Source organism: Protopterus annectens, chromosome 1.part0 (assembly GCF_019279795.1).
Source record: "Protopterus annectens isolate FY-2018-M chromosome 1.part0, PAN1.0, whole genome shotgun sequence".
Classification (NCBI taxonomy): Eukaryota; Metazoa; Chordata; order Ceratodontiformes; family Protopteridae; genus Protopterus; species Protopterus annectens.
Window position 1 is genome coordinate 1,526,075,017 of NC_056725.1, and position 18,205 is coordinate 1,526,093,221.

An 18,205-nucleotide genomic window follows, 5' to 3' on the forward strand; every position below is an offset into this window, starting at 1 on the left:
TTTGATATTGTCCTTTTCTTTGTTTCTTTATGGAATATGCTTATGGAAGGGTTAACATGGTACTTGTTTCTCTGTGGCTTTTTACTAGGCATTGCCAATTTACAAAGGGATCCAGGTAGGTAAACTAGAAAACATAAAACATCAAGAAATTTATTACTGAGAACTCTTTGTTGGATAATGCAGTTGTCACTTTTGTCATCCAGCTTTTGGCACCTTTTCTCCATAGATTTCTGTTATTGAATAATGCACATCTGTGGTGGCATACACTATGACATTAAATGTTGCTTACATTAATTTATTCATATCCTGCACCTGCCTTTTTTTTTGCCACTCTCACAGTTTTGGATCTGTGGATGGTTTTTGTTTGCTGTCTTTTGCTGGTAAAAATTTCATGCATTTGCATGCTTATTTATTTTTTCTCTGGTAAATATTTCTGGATTTGAGAAAGGTGAAGGAAAGTCCCTTCTTGGGACTGGTATGAGAGTTTCTGTCAGTTCCTGGGGGATGAGAGGGGTTAGAGTTATGACAGTGCCTTTACTTGAAAGATTAGCAGTAGTCCATGCTTCTGAGAAGCAGATCTGTGTAATATGTGACCTGTTAGAGATTATCCCTACCTTTTGAGTTTCCTTTCAGATAAAGTCCTCAGTTTTCACTGGAAACTTGTGACTTTGAAGAAATGCACCCCCCCTCCCCGACTACCACCTCTTGGGTGTTAGCACATCTTTCCAGCTAATCAGCTTGGTGCTTTGCCTACCTTACCTAATCACAAGAAATGTCCTCTGGAGTCTAGTCGTGGATCAGAGTACTTGGGCCAGGCAACTTTTCTTTGGGATTTCTCCTCAGCATATCTGGATTGCTTGGCTCTTGCCAATTTTTTATATCTGTTTTTTTCCTTTGCCAGTTTTCTCCACTAAATTCCATCTCCCTCTTGCCTGTTTTCTCTACCTCTTCTTGCAGTCACTCCTAAATCTCCCTTCTCCATTCCTTTGTTAGCTTGGTTCTTAGAATATTCAGCTACTTTATGTACTTAATAGTTGTTCTTAAGGACCCACTTTAAAATCTTACTTTCTGCTTCTTGAACTCCCCTGTTTTGTCATCATCCCTTTCCACCTTGAAATATACTTTTCTGCATGTGTGTGTGTGTGTCTGTATATATACATATATATATATATATATATATATATATATATGTGTATATATATATATGTGTGTGTGTGTGTGTATACATACACACATACATTTGTATGCATGTATATATAATATGTAAAAGCCTTAACTGCATAACTCTAAAGTATTCCTTCAAATCAGATAATCATAAAGCACTTTGTTCTATGGGAAGAACCAACCTATAAACTGAGGCACAAGGACGTCTGCAAAACCAGGGATACTGTGGGCCATTTTCAGATAGGCAACCCCATCTTCAATGTAAGGCTGGTCTCCCTTCGGGAGTTGGTCTGAGGTCAGTTATCTCTCTACACAGTTGTGGGAGAGGCCATCACTCAGGACATATGGGTTTACAGGCATCATTTCCAGAGGCTGTTCTATACCCCATTTTCCCAACTTCTCCAAAACAGCCACTGCCAGATGTACTATCCAATCAGGAAACAACATCAAAGAGAGATCCCTTCCTTACTCTTCAAGAGAGTCATCCAGGAGATGTCATCAGACCAGAGAGAATCAGGGTTTTACGGAGTACTGTTTTTGGTTCTGAACCAAAATCAGGACCTTGGCCCCATATTAGACGTTATCCACCTAAACAAATATGTAAGAAAGGCCCAGTTCAGAATGGTAATTGTGCATTCGATTTTGATTTGTCTCAGGGCAAATGACTGGATGTGCTCAGTGGCTGTCTGACATTTACCTTCATGCAAAGATAGTAAGAGAATCTTGGAGATTCCTTCTGTTCAGTCTGGGAGCCGGTCCTTATCAATTCCAAGCCCTGCCCTTTGATCTTACTACATCCTCTAGGGTGTTTTAAATGCATGGCTTGCCTATGACTGCAGTGATTCCAAACTTTCCTGTACTTGGATGACTGGCTCATGGATGATCCAGTGATAGTTTTTTGGTCTTCAGGAGAGATTCTATCTGTCCCTGGCCTTATCCATAAACTTTCAAAAGTCATATCTCCTTTCATCTCATGCGATCCACTGCATAGGTTGCATATAGACACAGCAAGATCTGCTGTTTTCCTTCCACCGAACAAAATTCAGACCTTGAGAATGGAGGTGCTTGACTCTTCTTTGGACTTCTGCTTCCATCACTGCTGTTGTCCCCAGGGTTCTAGGACGAATGGGGTCTTCAGTACTACTGGTTCAGTATACATGTTACCACATAAGGATACATCATTGACTATTGCATGCCCAGTTGTCTCAACTTCTGCACCTCCTATCCAAATCTGTCTTGAAAACCAATATGTACAAGAAGCATTTACATAGTGTCTAGACTCCCCTCTTGTTCACTCTGGCAAGCCTTTTGTTCCACCCTATCAAGTAGTGGTGACCATGTATGCCTCCACCCCAGGGTGGAGCGGCATTGCAATGGGAGGATGGTCCATGGTTTATGGACTGCCAGTGAGGCCAGTATTCACACTGATGTCCTGGAGATGAAGGCAGTCCTCCTCATTATAGAAGGAACTTTAGCATTCCTCCAGGAATGATTTCTCCCAAATGGACAACATGATGATTCAGCAGTTCCTCCTTGCTTGCTGATGTACCAGACTAAGTTGTGTTGAGTACAAAGTTTGCTGTTTTTGTTTTTATCTTCACTTATTTTATATCCAGTAAAGGCTTTAAACTGTGTCAAAGTGATCCACAACACGAAAATATCCCATTCGGTTTCAGGTACAAAACAGCATCTGCAAAAAAAACTGACTTTTCTTGATTACCATACCAGTCATATTCAGTCACATTCTTCTGTTTGAGTATCCCTCACTTTATTTGCCATCGTCTCTAAATGTAAAGCATGTAGCAAGGGTAAAAGGGGAAACATCTACCTGGTTCCTCTGCTCAAGGGCAGCTTGCCTACAACCCTTCATATTATCTTCCTAATTAACCGTGTTCTGGCAAGGACCTCGAGTACTGCCATTGCCCTAATCGTCAAATCCTAGATGACTTTGCTGAATGCCTCCTCCACATCACAACCCACTAACAGTAGTGGTGTTTTGTTGCACTCTGCTTCCCTTTGTATCATCATTTTCATGTTAACTTTGTCAGATGTTTTCCTCCTTTCCATAAAACCCACATTGATCCATATCTGTCAAGCTTGGAATAAACATTGCAATTCTCTTAGCAGGTATAGACATAACATTTATAATCATGGCTTAAAATGTAAATCTGTCAGTGTCAAGCTGGGTCTGAAAGGTGTTTAGCCTCTTTGGGTAGTATCATAACTTTCTTCCAAGATGCTGGTCCTCACCACTCCTTTTAAAATATTGTAAAGCAAAATCCTCCAGATATTTATCAATGTCTTTTCTCCAACCTTCCAGAGATCCACAGGAACACTTTGCCATGATTGACTTCCCTGTTGATTGAGTATGCATCACCATTTTTATTTCATCTCTTCTTATCTTGTCTATTAATTGTTGAGCCTTCTGCCTCTGACCTTGACATAATTAAATCTTTCATAAATATTTCCATTTGTGCCCTTGTTGGTTTCCAAAATCCACTGCTTTATAAAAATTTTCATAACCGATTTGAAATATTTCTATATGATTTCTGGTTGTTCTTATTACAGGCTCCATAAGTTTGGCAACAACACTTTCTACTTTGTTGCCCAAACCCTTCTGCTAAAAGTGTTCTGTGTTTTGGAGTTATCAAAAAATAGTTTTCATCTTTATAAAATTGTATATATCCAAGTGCTCCCCTATTTTCTCTCTAGCACCCCACAGGTGTTCTTCTGTGAGATTCTAATTATTCTGCAATACTTTAACCTTTGGTGGTCCTGTTACTTTTTAACCATATCTTTCTTTTTTATTTCTACCCTATTTTTATTTAAACTCCATTTTCATTTTATCCTACTCATTTATTATCACTTCAGAAGAAATTTCTGCCATCACTAATACAATACGTCTCTTATAATATCTGCTGCCATTCTCTGAATTCCGCTTTCTGTGGGTGGGTACCAGTGTCTCATTTATTTCCTTACCCTGCATTTTATCTTGGTAATTATCAGCACCTGATCTGAAATTGTTATTGGATGTGTCAAAGCTTTCAGTTGTGCATGCTCTTGTAAGATATAATTTCTGACTAGTCTAGCCTAGTTATACCTTGGAATAATATGTACATTCTGTCCAAGTTTCTAATACTGGATACACGTCTTCCATATCAAATATTTTCATACATTTCTTCAGAGATACTACCCCGTTTTATTTTCCATTTTAGGATTCCCTGATACATACTCTCACTGTTGCAAATCAAGTTCCTGTCCCCATCTGTAATATTCTCTGCTGAAAGCTGGTTATTTCTCTCAAAAATTTCTTAAGGTTCATAATAGCAATTGGGGGGGGGGGGGTATGTAAATATTTGTCACTGTAATCCTCCCCCTTTGCCAGTAGCCATTTACTATTATTTTTCCCCTTTCTTCTGTTGCTGTTGGAGCACCTCTGTCAATCAGTATTATTTTCCTTTGTACCTGATATTCTGCTGAATATCCATCCTGAAATCCATTATTTATAAAATTCGCATGATAATTTCTTTCCAATTATATTTTCTTCAGCCTTGCTATTTACAATCTACAATCTGTGTTTTGCAGTGTAATTCAGTAGTGTTTCTTTTTTATCTATAGCTATATGGCCGTTTACATTCCAAGATATCAGTACAGTAACTGTTATGCATGATGGGTTTTTTAATGTGCATTTCCAAATTTTGCCTTACATGCACACACTAATATTTTATAGGCTGCTGTTTCATCTCATTTCCATTTGAACCTATGTCATATTTTAAGACTTTTTCCTTTAATAAAAGCCCTAAAAAATATATATGCATTTTAAAAACACACCATCCCTTTTTCACTTAGAACACACAGCACAATGTACATATTCAACAAATGAAGTTTAACCCTACCAGATAGGAACAGTTGCCCCAAGTTGACAACTGCACCCACAGGTATTGCCTGATCTAATTTAAGGTTACTTATGCAAAAATGCATGATGTGAGAGTGTTCAATCTCGCTGTTTGTTCTTACACCTGGGTTGCACAATGGTCGTTCCAACAATTACCCCTGTCACACGAAATTCACATCACGAACATCTGCAAGTCGCACCTGTCTTGGTGGCTTCAGACTTGCAATCTCTCCGGCGGCCGACCATTTGTACTACCCACGCCGACAGCTACGGTGACCACGGACGCTTAACTGATAGGGTGGGGGGGCATCTTTCAGGGACAGACAGTCCAAGGCGAATGGACCAAATTGGAGTACAATCTGCACATCAATGTTCTAGAGCTGAGGGCAGTGTTTCTAGCGTTGCAACACATTTCTCCCCTTCTACCTCTAGGGACCATTGCAGTTCAGTCGGACAACATGTCCGTAGTCTGGTACATAAACAAACAAGGGGGAACCAAGTCTTATCAACTATGCAGAGAGGCCATGAGAATTTGGCAATGGGCAGAGTCCACGGGTTGTTTTCTGATAGCAACGCATATCCCGGGGTTATCCAACATCATAGCGGACAGGTTGAGCAGAGCCATCCTGTTACCTCACGAGTGGTCCCTCAAACGAACAATTGCGGACAAGATATTTCGCAAGTGGGGCCAGCCTTGCTGCGATCTGTTTACATCTCCAATGAACGCCAAATGCAGAAGCAACTTTGCCCTATTACCCCCCTCCAGGGGAAGTCCCCAGGGACGCTCTGATTCATGATTGGCCCCTGGGCCTCCTGTACGCCTTCCCTCCTATTCCTCTGATTGCAAAATTTCTACAGAAAGCCAACAACCTGGAGAGGACAATAATCCTCATTGCCCCATTCTGGCCTCGTCAAATTTGGTTTCCCTTTCTTCGAACACACCAAATTCGGGAACCCTGGATCCTGGAGCCGGACCTACTGACCCACTCGTCAGGGGCTCCCCACCTGTTGCTTCTCTCCCTCAGACTAGCAGCTTGGCTGCTCCGCTTCCCTTCTTAGCCAGGTCTGATCTTCTTTCCCCTGCGGTTCAAAATATTCTAGTGGCTTCTCATAAGGCTTCCACTACAAAAATCTACTCTAGTAAGTGGAAGCGTTTTGTACACTGGGCAACTACACAACATTTGGATCCCGTAATAGCCCCACTGAACAGAGTCTTGGAGTTTCTATCCATACTATTTCACCAAGGAGCTTCTCCTTCCACTTTAAGAGTTCAGTTGGCTGCCATTTCAGACTTTCATGTGGGAGAAAATGGGGCGCCTATTATGGCTCATAGACTTTGTAAGGCCTTTCTAAAAGGGTCTTTCCATATCAGGCCACCAGTCAGAATTCCTACACCACCATGGAATTTGAACCTTCTATTGTCACAGCTAATGCTACCACCCTTTGAACCAGCCTCTTCCTGTTCTTTGAAGTTTTTGTCATAGAAAACCCTCTTTCTGGTAGCTATCACATCAGCCAGGCAGGTATCGGAACTTCAAGCTCTTTCCGTTAAACACCCATATTTGATCTTTCACCCTGATAGGGTATCTCTTCGCACTAATCCCTCCTTTCTTCCCAAAGTTTGCTCCGTCAATAACATTAATCAGTCCATTGAGCTCCCCACATTTTTCAAGAAGCATTCCAATAAGTTGGAATATATGTTACACAAGTTGGATGTTCATAGACAACTCAGATTTTACTTGGATAGAACAAAGGATCACAGAAAAACAGATCAGCTCTTTATAGCCTTTGCGGACAGCAGAAAGGGCATGGCAGTTACGAAACGAACCCTTTCCAAATGGCTATCCGATTGTATTGTTTTTGTTTATACTGCTTCTGAGCAGAGTTTACCTATCAAGCCCAAAGAACATTCTACTAGATCAATATCTACATCCCTGGCTCATGCGGCCCGCCTACCATTAGACACTATTTGTGCGGCTGCCACTTGGTCTAAACCACATACATTCATTACTCATTACAAAGTGGATAGGGTTTCCAGAGACAGGGCAACCTTTGGTTCCACTGTGCTCAGGAATGTTCTTCCGTGAGTTTCTCAGGATCACGGAGCTAGGGACGCTACCCAGGTGTAAGAACAAACGGCGAGATTGAACACTCTCACATATAGAAGTTATGTCCTTACCATAATGTTCCATGTGGAGTGTTCATCTCGCCTTTGTTCTTACATTCCCACCCTCCCACCCTCAGGAAGAACGTCCAGTTTAGGTGTCTGGTTTGGTTCTCCCGCTTCTGTTTCTCTCTGTTACGGCTGTTTTTCAGCTATGCTTTAGTATGTGTGTTGTATGTTCAATCCCGTTGGGTTCTGGTTTGTTTGCAAACTATATCTGAGGTAAAGGCAGAGGGGAATTGTGGGAGATAGGTTGGTCTCGAGCTTCTTCTCGATGCAGAGCTTTGCCAAGCGGCCGACACGGAGCCGAGGATCGGCTCCGAACCCAGGTGTAAGAACAAAGGCGAGATGAACACTCCACATGGAACGTTATGGTAAGGACATAACTTCTATTTATCCCCTTTGGGAAAAAACAAGTACCCATGAATTACCACGTAAGTGGCACTACACTAAACACCAAAAGTGTGATAAGGGACTGGGACACAGGTGGACAGTGATCTCACCTTCGATAACCACATCGCCACAACAGTCAGGAAATTCTTCTATGTGGCACACCTCATCACTAAGGGCTTTTCATCCAGAAAAAAGGTCATTGTCCCACTGTACTGATCCCTCATTAGACCCAGTATAGAGTACAATGCCCCGTTTGGTATGCACCTCACAAGACACCTGCAACAACTGGAAAGGCCACAGAAATACCTCACTAAAATAATCACAGGCCTAAAGCAGTTGCCCTATGCTGACCATCTAAAAAAACTCCATCTATACTCTGTCGCATATCACCTACTCAGAGGGATCTCTGCTTAACATACAAGGCCATGTCAAACCCAGTGCTGTTGGACATGCTACACTTAAAGAAATCCCAATCCCTCAGAGAGAGACACTCCAGGGATCTAAACCTGGTCATCACAATGAACAAAACATGCTGGAGAGGGATAGGTTCCTGACCCAGAGACTGCCCAGACTCTGGAATAGACTGCCCATACATGTCAAGCTGAACACCTCTTTGGCCCTCTTCAAAAGGAGCCTTGGATGGGAGATAGGAAATTCACCCCGGGGATCACATCAGTCACACTGCTAGACAGGGGACCAGGGAAGTAAATTTTCTGGGAAGAAATAGCCAGGGAAATGTTATGGCTAGGCCTGTATAGGCCCTAGGACTGATAGCCTAGTACCAACCTATGAACATAAACTGTCTCTCGATGTGACAGTAGTCCCCACTGAAATCTATTTCTTTCACCTTCCAACATCAAGTTAAACAGTTTCTTCACAGTTGTTCCTCAGTAGGGATAGTTACTAAGAGATGCATTCTCCTACAGTTGGCCCCTGTATCTCATGTATGCACTTCTCCCATTTCCACTGATAACCAGGTACGTCCAGAATGGCAAAGTTTGCAGATTGAAGGTCATTCGCATGTTCCCGTTTTTGGTCTTGCCAGCTAAGGCTTCCCTTGCTGTGGCCTTCTCTCCAGAGAACAGCTCTTTTCTTGCACAGCATACTTGTCTGCTTGCTCTCTCATCTGTCCAGGCTGATTAACCTGGATATTTGCTCTCTTTAAATTTGACTTCGAGTGATGGCCAGGGACTGTTTGTTCCCTCCTAAGGTGGTGAGTCTGAGAACTGCATCTCAAAAAACCTTCCGCAAGGAAAACTTAAAGATAAATTGAAATTTACTCTTTGGGCTACTAAGCAGAAAATAGATCCTTGTTCAGACTCTATTTCCCATACACTGATTTTTTTTTTAACAGATTTATTCAAAAGTGAGCTAGTTATTACTTGATAAAACTACACTTGGCTGCCATTTCATCCTTTCTTCAAGGTTTTCCTGGTATCTCACAAGACATGTAAAACATTTCTGAAAGCAGTTTTTCATTTCAAACCTCCCCAGTTCCCCTCTCTTCCCCCAACTTGGGACCGGGACATTGTGCTAAAGAGATTGACTATACCTCCAGCTGAGCCAGCAAATTCCATCAAAATTAATTTTTGCCCTGGAAGACTGTCCTGCTAGCCACCACTTCTGCAAAGAGACTTTCCAAATACCGTTGCCTAGTATTTCATCCAGACAGAGTTGCATTTAGAACTAACCCATCTCTTAAACCGAAAGTGGACACCCAAACCAAGCTGAACCAGTCTATTCATTTACCAATCTTTCCAAATTATTCAAAGATGGTACAGCTTAACAGTGCATCTGGTATTCATAGGCAACTTCGATTGTACCTGTATCGCACAAAGGACTTAAGCAAAGGACAATCATTGGGCTCCTCTCCTGCCAATAAGGCCAAAAAGTATCTAAGTTCACCTTTAATAAATGGTTGCCTGATTGTATTTCTTATTATTGTTGTTTCTCTAGCAAACCCTTGACCACTATACTGAAAACACACTGTCAGACCTCAGGCCACTTGCACTGACTTTCTGTGAAATTTACCCTTGGAAGAGATTACAGCAGCTTGCTATATTGACAATCTAATATACATTTGCTAAGCATTATAGTTTGAGGTTCCCTTTCTAGGGCACTCTAAAAAGCTTACTTTCTCAGGCCTCCCAGGGTCAGCTTGGAATTCTGTCCAGATTTTTCTAGGACATGACCAGAATATATACAATCTGATGTTGTCAGTCTTCACTTAATCCTGTCGGTTCAGTTCCTTGTCTTGAAATTGACACTGCTGTTATTCCAGCTTACGTCTTCCAAAAACTCGAGCTTAGCTTTACCCACAGTGCTCCTCTTGGGGTTATTTCAGATGTCATTTGCTGCTTTTAGTGCTAGACATGTTTTTCCTGTCAGCTCTCAAGCGAATTCTTTTCATCTAAAACAGTAAGTTTTCTTTTTTGTGTAAAACTTTTATTAGCTGGTCTTTATCTTTATTTCACTTACACATCTCCTCAGGGCTCCTTCCTTAACACTTTGGGTTTTTCTTAATACCTTCATTGGTAGTCCCTCTTCTTTTCACTTTTTGTTCTGTTTACCTTAACGGTAAACCTTCAGTACTATTGTTGGTACTTTTTTCTGTCTAATGCCTTTTTTACCACTATGGTAAACCTTCTGTACCATTGTTGGTATGTTTCTTTCTACCTAACTTTACAAAAAAAAAAAAAACTTAAAGCTAATCTTCCCTTTACTTCTGTGTGTGTGTGTGTGTGTGTGTGTGTGTGTGTGTGTGTGTGTGTGTGTGTGTGTGTGTGTGTGTGTGTGTGTGTGTGTGTGTGTGTGTGTGTGTGTGCGTGCCTTCTGATATGGCAGAGAAATCTAGAGGAACTTCTGGGCTCAAAAGATGCCAGGACTGTGATAGAAAATTGCCAAATTCTGACAGACACTGTCTGTGTCTACTGTTTGGGCCTGGTGCACCTTCAAGAAGACTGATATTTGTCATGGCTTCAGTCATTGGGCCCTTGTGGAAAGAAAAAAATAAGCTGATTTTAAAGGGCCTTATAAAATCCAATTTCGACAAGGCCATATTTGCTTCTACAAAGTCTAAAACTGACTTTAGCTCCCCTTCTTCCTCTTCCAGTAAACATGAAGGATCTAAGAAGAGGAACCATTTCATCGGCACCACCCGCTAAGTTGATCAAAGCTTCCAAGGTTCCCATAGTTTCCTCTGAACCAACGGGGAAATTGTTTGAACCTTAGGTGCTGTTGGTGCATGCCTTTGCAGTGACTGTTTCGGCACCAACAATTATTTCGGACATAATGACTTCAGTGCCTCTTCAGTCCTTGCTTCCATCTGCTTCGGAACCAAAGGGGTTTTCTTTAAAAGATAGGCCCCAGACAAGCTACTTCCCATCTATAGACCCTTTTCTAGACCAACCTCCAAGCCCTTTCTTGGAAAAACCTAGATCTTAGTCAGTCTCTTTAGTCTGTTCCACCAAGAACCCTCACAGAGTCTGATGTTTTTAGACTGGTGGACCAGCTTCTGGTGGTGTGGGGGTTAGCCACTTTGTCTGTTCCTAACTTCCATGGCTCTGGAACCTTACCTGTCTCTTCACCTGTTTTTGTTCCTCCTCTTTCTCCAATTGGGCCTTGGGAGTTCCTGGCTCTGACAGTCCTGGTTTCGACTGTGTTGGTGCCAGTTAGATCTTCATTGCCGGCACCGTTGAATACCCTGAGCTCTTCGGTTGTGCCAGATCTGGAGACCTCTTGAGATGCTTCACTGTCAGTTCCGGGTAGTGTGGATCCACTCTGGTGGTGTTGGAGCCATCCATACTCCTTGGGGCATCGGCACATGTGAGCTAGACTCCAGCTTCAGAGGCAGTTTCCTCGGTGCAGGGTGGGACCTTGATTCTGGGCTTCCATTTCTCTATGGGGGGGCCTGCTTTCCAGGCCATGGAGAGGGGCCTTGTCCACTGTGAGCTCACAGTCGATACTACTCTCGTTGGGCCAACATCCCTGTCCTTCCCCTTGCCAGAGCCCCTGGGACAGCAGCACAGAAACCTCAGGATTCAACCATAGTGGTTATGTCCTCTTTGAATACCTCTCTGGCCCATCCCAACAAGGAGGTGCCCCCTGAAGAGAAAAGTGCAAGAGGAAGCGCTTGGACTCCCCTGAAGTCTTTCACAGAAGATATTGATTTTGATGAAGGTGAAGGTTCCCCAAGATCACCCCCAGAAGATGTCTCATTTAGAGATGTACTAGAAATAGAGGGGTGGCTGGACTTCCCATCAGCCTTCCTCGGAGGAATTGGTATACCTGCAGGAGGATTTCTTTGCCTCACCATCTACCTCTTGGATCTCTCCCCCACTGACAATTTAAATTGATTGTGCAGCAGACTTGGAAGATTCCTGAGTCTATTGCCAATCCCCAAGAGACCAGACCGCATTTAGTCAGCTCCTGAGGTTCACCAATATTGGGCCAAAGGGATACCAGTAGATGACGGTGGTTGCAGCAGCCACCAAAAAGGAACTTGCTGATGAAAGTCCTACTATCCATCTTCCTAGCAAAGAAGCTAGAACAATATTTTGATAATAGTTTAGATATACTATCATAGGTATATGTCTGCATCTTATTCTATGTTGAAGCAAAGATCACTTTAAATTTTGATGTCCAATTAAACTAATTGTTAATTTATCAATTAGTTTGTGATATAAATAGAGCTTATTTTCAAAGCTGTAATGTGATCCTTTGAAGGCGAATGGCCGAGGTACCAGATCGTTAAATAAAAGAACGTTGGTGGAATCTGACTGTTGGTGTGTTGCTGAATAGCATTACTGGGTTTTGTATGTTTTTTGCTGTTGGATATTCGTTTTTTCAGTCTTTTCCACCTGCTTTCATTGTGGACATTCATCTATTTCTATCATGTCGCTTCGTAGCTCGAGCTCTGAACAGAGCGGTCCAGCTAGCTCATTCATGTTTTCTAATCTCCTGAGTGAGCGTGATAAAAAGTATTTACATCTTGATCCCTGGAATATTGGAGGTAATAATGCAGCTGTTGATGAACGCTTTAATGAATTGTCTAAATTGATGTCTAAGGAAGTAGCAGTTTACTTAGATACACGTTTATTGGAGAAGTATGTTAGCCTTGACATCACACCACGGGGTTTGCGGGTAGAAAAACTGCCGGCTACCCCTTTTTCTGAAGAAGAAACAGATCTTCTAAATGAATGGAAACAAGTGTCATTATCGTGCACTATTGGTTGGCTTAAGATACTCATTAAGCGTAACCAACGCAACCATGAAAAAATTAAAAGTGACATTATGACTTTACAAAATAGCTTGGTAACGGAATTGAATTATGACATCCAAATGTCAGCATTAAGTGATAAAATTAATAAATTAGAAATGGACATTGTGCAGCGCAAAAGAAACAAGTTAATCTGTGACATTAAAGACTATGAAACCGGCACTTTGTTCAGCTGGCAACGTGAACCTACGCACAGGACCCGTAATAGGTCAAGGGGCAGGACTTGGAGCAGTAGTTCTAAACGTAGAGGACTGTCAGCGTCGTCAGCCTCATCAGCGGAGGGTACTTCTTCTAAAAATGTTTCTTTTGCTGAAACAACAACGGCGGTGAGCAGAACCTTAAATCGTGAGGTTACTATGGGTTCTGGTAACAGCAACAGTGACAATTCTAACTTTCAAACCGAAGAATACAACAAGGGAAGAAATGGGAGGAATGGAAGGAAGGGAAGAAACAAGCTCAAATGAAGGTTTGTCAGCAGTACTTTCTAACGAACTTCCTTTATATTGTGTGAACTTGTCTGAATTAGTTTTGAGCCCGGAAATGCAAAATGTTTTACACAAGGGAAGTAAGTTCGTTCCTACCTTCTTCCCATCCTTAGCTGACATTTATTTTGATGTCAAACGGTTTATTAGAAAATTGTTACTGAGAGTTCATTTTTCAAAAATGGAGAGATCTATTATGTGTAATGCTATTTCGAATGAATCTAGTGAATCAGAAATGGATGATGACTTATGTAATTTATCTATTTATAACTATGAGTTAGAACCTAATGTATTGGATGTTAATAATGATTTATCCAGTGATGAAAATGTTGAAAATGTTGATTTCTGTATTGGATATGGTAGGCTAGTATTACCTGAATTTAAGAGGGTAAATACTTTTATGCCCCATATTTCTGTACCTGCCATCTCATTATTTCAAAAGGTTCTTTTGAGGGAAGTTGAAGCTTTGTTTAGTGAGTTTTGTAAAAAACAGAAATGTTTCAACTTAAATAAGAACAAATGGCAAGCTTTGAAAGTTTTGAAATCAGTCAAATACGAATACATTTTCAAACCTGCTGATAAGGGTGGAAATTGGGTTATAATGGATAGAACTAAATATTTGCATATGGTGAATAAACTGTTGCTGAACCCCGATGAATATAGGAGATTGGACAGTGACCCTATGGTGTCCTATAATGATGAGTTGTTATTTTTACTGGAAAGGGGTGAGCGCTTGGTTTTTTTTATGCATACTGATGTTAAGAAATTGTATATTCAAAAACCAGCTACACCGATTATGTATGCATTACCCAAGATTCATAAAGATTTGGAAGAACCTCCTGGGAGACCGATTATCTCTGGGATAGGTTCTTTCTTGGAGAATGTTAATTTATTTTTAGACTCACAATTTAAGCCCTATTTATGTAAGATAGCAGCTCACATAAGAAACACACAAGATTTGATTAACAATTTGGTGAATGTGAAATGGGACTGTGATTATTATTGGGTCACTGTGGATATTAAATCTTTATATACCAATATTAACATCAAATGGGGTTTGGAATCTATATCAAATATGATGGGTGAGGGACCAAAAACCAATTTTCTCATTACCCTTTTGGAATTCTGTTTAACTCATAGCTATTTCTGTTTCAATAACAAATATTACCTACAAATAAAGGGTACAGCAATGGGTGCAGCTTATGCACCTTCTTATGCCATCATTTATATGGATTACTTTGAGAAGAAATACATTTATTCTACTAATTTCTTTAAGAACAAAGTAATATTATATAAACGTTTCATAGATGATTTAATTTTTATTTGTAAAGGAGATATTTGTGATTTCATGGATTTTTTTGAAGTGCTAAATCAAAATTAACATAACCTACAATTTTCTTATGAAACTAATAGAAACAAGATCAATTTTCTAGATCTAGTTTTGTTTGAAAAGGACATGAATATTGAGTTTAAACCATTTAGGAAGGAAACTTCAGTAAATTTGTTCCTACATGCCACTAGTATGCATCCTGAGCATTTAATAAAGGCCCTACCATTTGGGGAATTTAAAAGAATTCGGGACCACACCAGTGTTAAGGAGGACATAGATGGAGAACTAGATATAGTATTCCATAGATTATTGGATAGAGGATATGAATATAATACTCTATCAAAATGTAGAGATAGTGTGATTAAGAATACAAAATTATCTAATAGAAGGGACAACATTACAACATATTCTGATAGAAGGGAAATTAGAGTAAAGGATAATGTTAAGAAAATATTTTTTATAACTAAATTTTCTCCTTTTTCTAAAATATTAGTCTCTTTAGTTAGAAAATTCTGGTATCTAATCTGTGAAGATGACAACATTGGTGAATTATTCCCCAATCAAGTGAATTTCTCCTTTAGACGGGGAAAGAATTTAAGAGAAATTCTGAATAATAATTTTGTGCAACCTATCATACCTATCCCTGTGAGGTTGGGCACTTTTGCTTGTGGCTCATGCAGTATATGTAATAGAGCAATTAATATTGACATTATTAATAATATATATCACACTTCTAAACATTTCTTTAATTGTAAGTCTATTAGTGTAGTATACATAATAGGGTGTTCTTGCAAGGACGTTTGGTATGTGGGACAAACTAAAAGGATGATCAAAACTAGAATTCTAGAACACCTTAAGGATATTAGAAATTTGAATGTCACTAGTCCTGTTGCTAAGCATTTTTTGGATGTGCATGATGGTTGCAGTAATAGTTTGAGATTTAGTGTATTGGGAAAACCTTCTATTCGCAAGGGAGATGATATAATAGCTAAACTCTTGGAACTAGAAACTAGGATGATAATAAAATACAAAACTTTAAAACCATTTGGTCTCAATCAAGAGCTGGGTCTGTAATTAGACTCTAGAAGAGCAATTTGTGCACATTATTTACATTGTTATTCATTTTGTATGTAATTTGTTTTTGCATACATTGGGTATATTTTTTATATATACATATATACATACCAAAGAATTTATATGTGCTTTTGATCTACTGAAAGCGAATTATGTAATTATTTAATTAATTATTTATTTGATAAACTATGTATTAATTAATAGTAAATATGTTATTTTTCTATTTTGATATAAAAGTTATTTAAAATTTGCATTTCATTGATTATAAAAGAAAGTAATATTATAAAATTAATGTATAAAGATTTAAATTTTGATAATAGTTTAGATATACTATCATAGGTAAATGTCTGCATCTTATTCTATGTTGAAGCAAAGATCACTTTAAATTTTGATGTCCAGTTAAACTAATTGTTAATTTATCAATTAGTTTGTGATATAAATAGAGCTTATTTTCAAAGCTGTAATGTGATCCTTTGAAGGCGAATGGCCGAGGTACCAGATCGTTAAATAAAAGAACGTTGGTGGAATCTGACTGTTGGTGTGTTGCTGAATAGCATTACTGGGTTTTGTATGTTTTTTGCTGTTGGAAGATTCCTGAGTCTATTGCCAATCCCCAAGAGACCAGACCGCATTTTGTCAGCTCCTGAGGTTCACCAATATTGGGCCAAAGGGATACCATTAGATGACGGTGGTTGCAGCAGCCACCAAAAAAGAACTTGCTGATGAAAGTCCTACTATCCATCTTCCTAGCAAAGAAGCTAGAACAATAGATGGATTCAGGAAGCTTGTATATGCATCATCGATCTTTGCACTTAGGTCCTTGAACTTCGTGGCATATTTTACAAGACTCCCAATGGGATCTGATAAAGGAGCTATCAGATACTCTGACGGGAGCCGTAGCTGAGGAGGTGCAGGATAAAGTAGCTTCCCAGCTGGCAATCCTCGAGTCAATATCTAATTCATCCATAAGGCTCATTGAGCACGCAGCTGAAGGTACAACTAGCACAGCGGATTCTGGCATAGCCATAAGGAGACCTGCCTGGATGCACTTATGTGAATTTGTAGAGCCATTCAAGTCTTCTTTCGTCAATGCTGATTTCAACATAACATCACTTTTTGGTCCTAAAGTCAAAGAAACCCTCGCTAGATGTGAGAAGGATGGAAAGACCCTTTCTGACATGGCATGCATTTTTCCACTCCTCAGAGATCTTACTTTAGCAACCAATGGACCAGGAATTTTTGGTTCAAAAAGTCCCAAGGACCTTTCCAGGACTTGCATGGCAGCGACTCCCCCAGGGCAGAAGAGGAAGTTATAATGGAAGATGCCGTGCAGAAGGCAGAGGTGGCCTGCAAAATCAGGGTTCCAGGGATTCGTTCCCTGGTAACTTCTATCAGCCCTCCGAATAGAGGCCAAGTTGTCATTCTCTGGAGGCAGTCTGAGGATGGTTATCCCTGCACCTTATCTGTCTGGTTAAATATAACAGACAATTGGGTGCAGAGGATTATAACCACAGATTACAATATCCCATTTTCAAAAAAGAGGACAACCAAAAAGAATCCCAGATGTCCCATCCATTCTCAGGGATGCAGCAGTCCTAGAAATTCAAAAACTGTTCGACAAAAGAATCATCCAAGCAGTCCTACCAGACCAAATAGGATCCAGATTTTACTCAAGATTCTTTTTAGTGCCAAAGAAAATAGGGAACTGGAGACCAATTTTGGATCTCGGTGTGTTGAACAAGTCCGTTCAGTAAATCAAATTCCTGATTGTTACGGTTCGGTCTAGATTGGATGTGCTCAGTAGAGCTTCAGGATACATATCGCACAAAAATGAACAAGCATTCCAGAAGATTCCTGTGCTTCTGGATGGGAGCCAGTCATTATCAGTTCAGAGCCGTGCACGTTGATCTCACCGCAGCCACCAGGGTCTTAACCACATGCATGGCAGTAGTAGCAGCTCGCATCAGACTGCAAGGATTCTGCATGTTTCCATACCTAAACAACTGGCTCATTACCGCACCCACCAGGCATCTACTGTTGCAGGCAAGGAACTATGTTCTTCAAGCTTTCTCCTTGCTGGGGATCACTGTAAACTATGAAAAATCCCATCTGGAGCCAACACAGCAGTTAGAATTTATAGGAGCAGTATTATATGCAAACACCAGTATCACGTCTCTTCCCCCACAAAGAAAATCGCAAGTCAGCCAGATTATCTGCAGCAAAAAAAGTGACTGCAAGACTACTGTTACAAACTCTAGGATCAATGGCAGCCACCATCACTTTTGCTGCCCTTGCGAGATTTCACATACTGATTCAACAGTGGCTCTTGGTATCACAATGGTCTTTACTAAATCAGCCAATGTCCCATCAGGTATTGATCACCAATTATTCAAGAAAGACCTGTATTGGTAGCTTCACTCCAAAG

The 18,205-nt window shown here is 40.4% G+C and overlaps 1 protein-coding gene across 1 annotated transcript in view; it reads left to right on the forward strand.

The window, feature by feature from the left end:
• GGA1 (golgi associated, gamma adaptin ear containing, ARF binding protein 1) overlaps nt 1–18,205 on the forward strand; it is a gene marked incomplete in the record, with an annotated part of 1,948,856 nt that overhangs the window by 1,455,378 nt on the left and 475,273 nt on the right.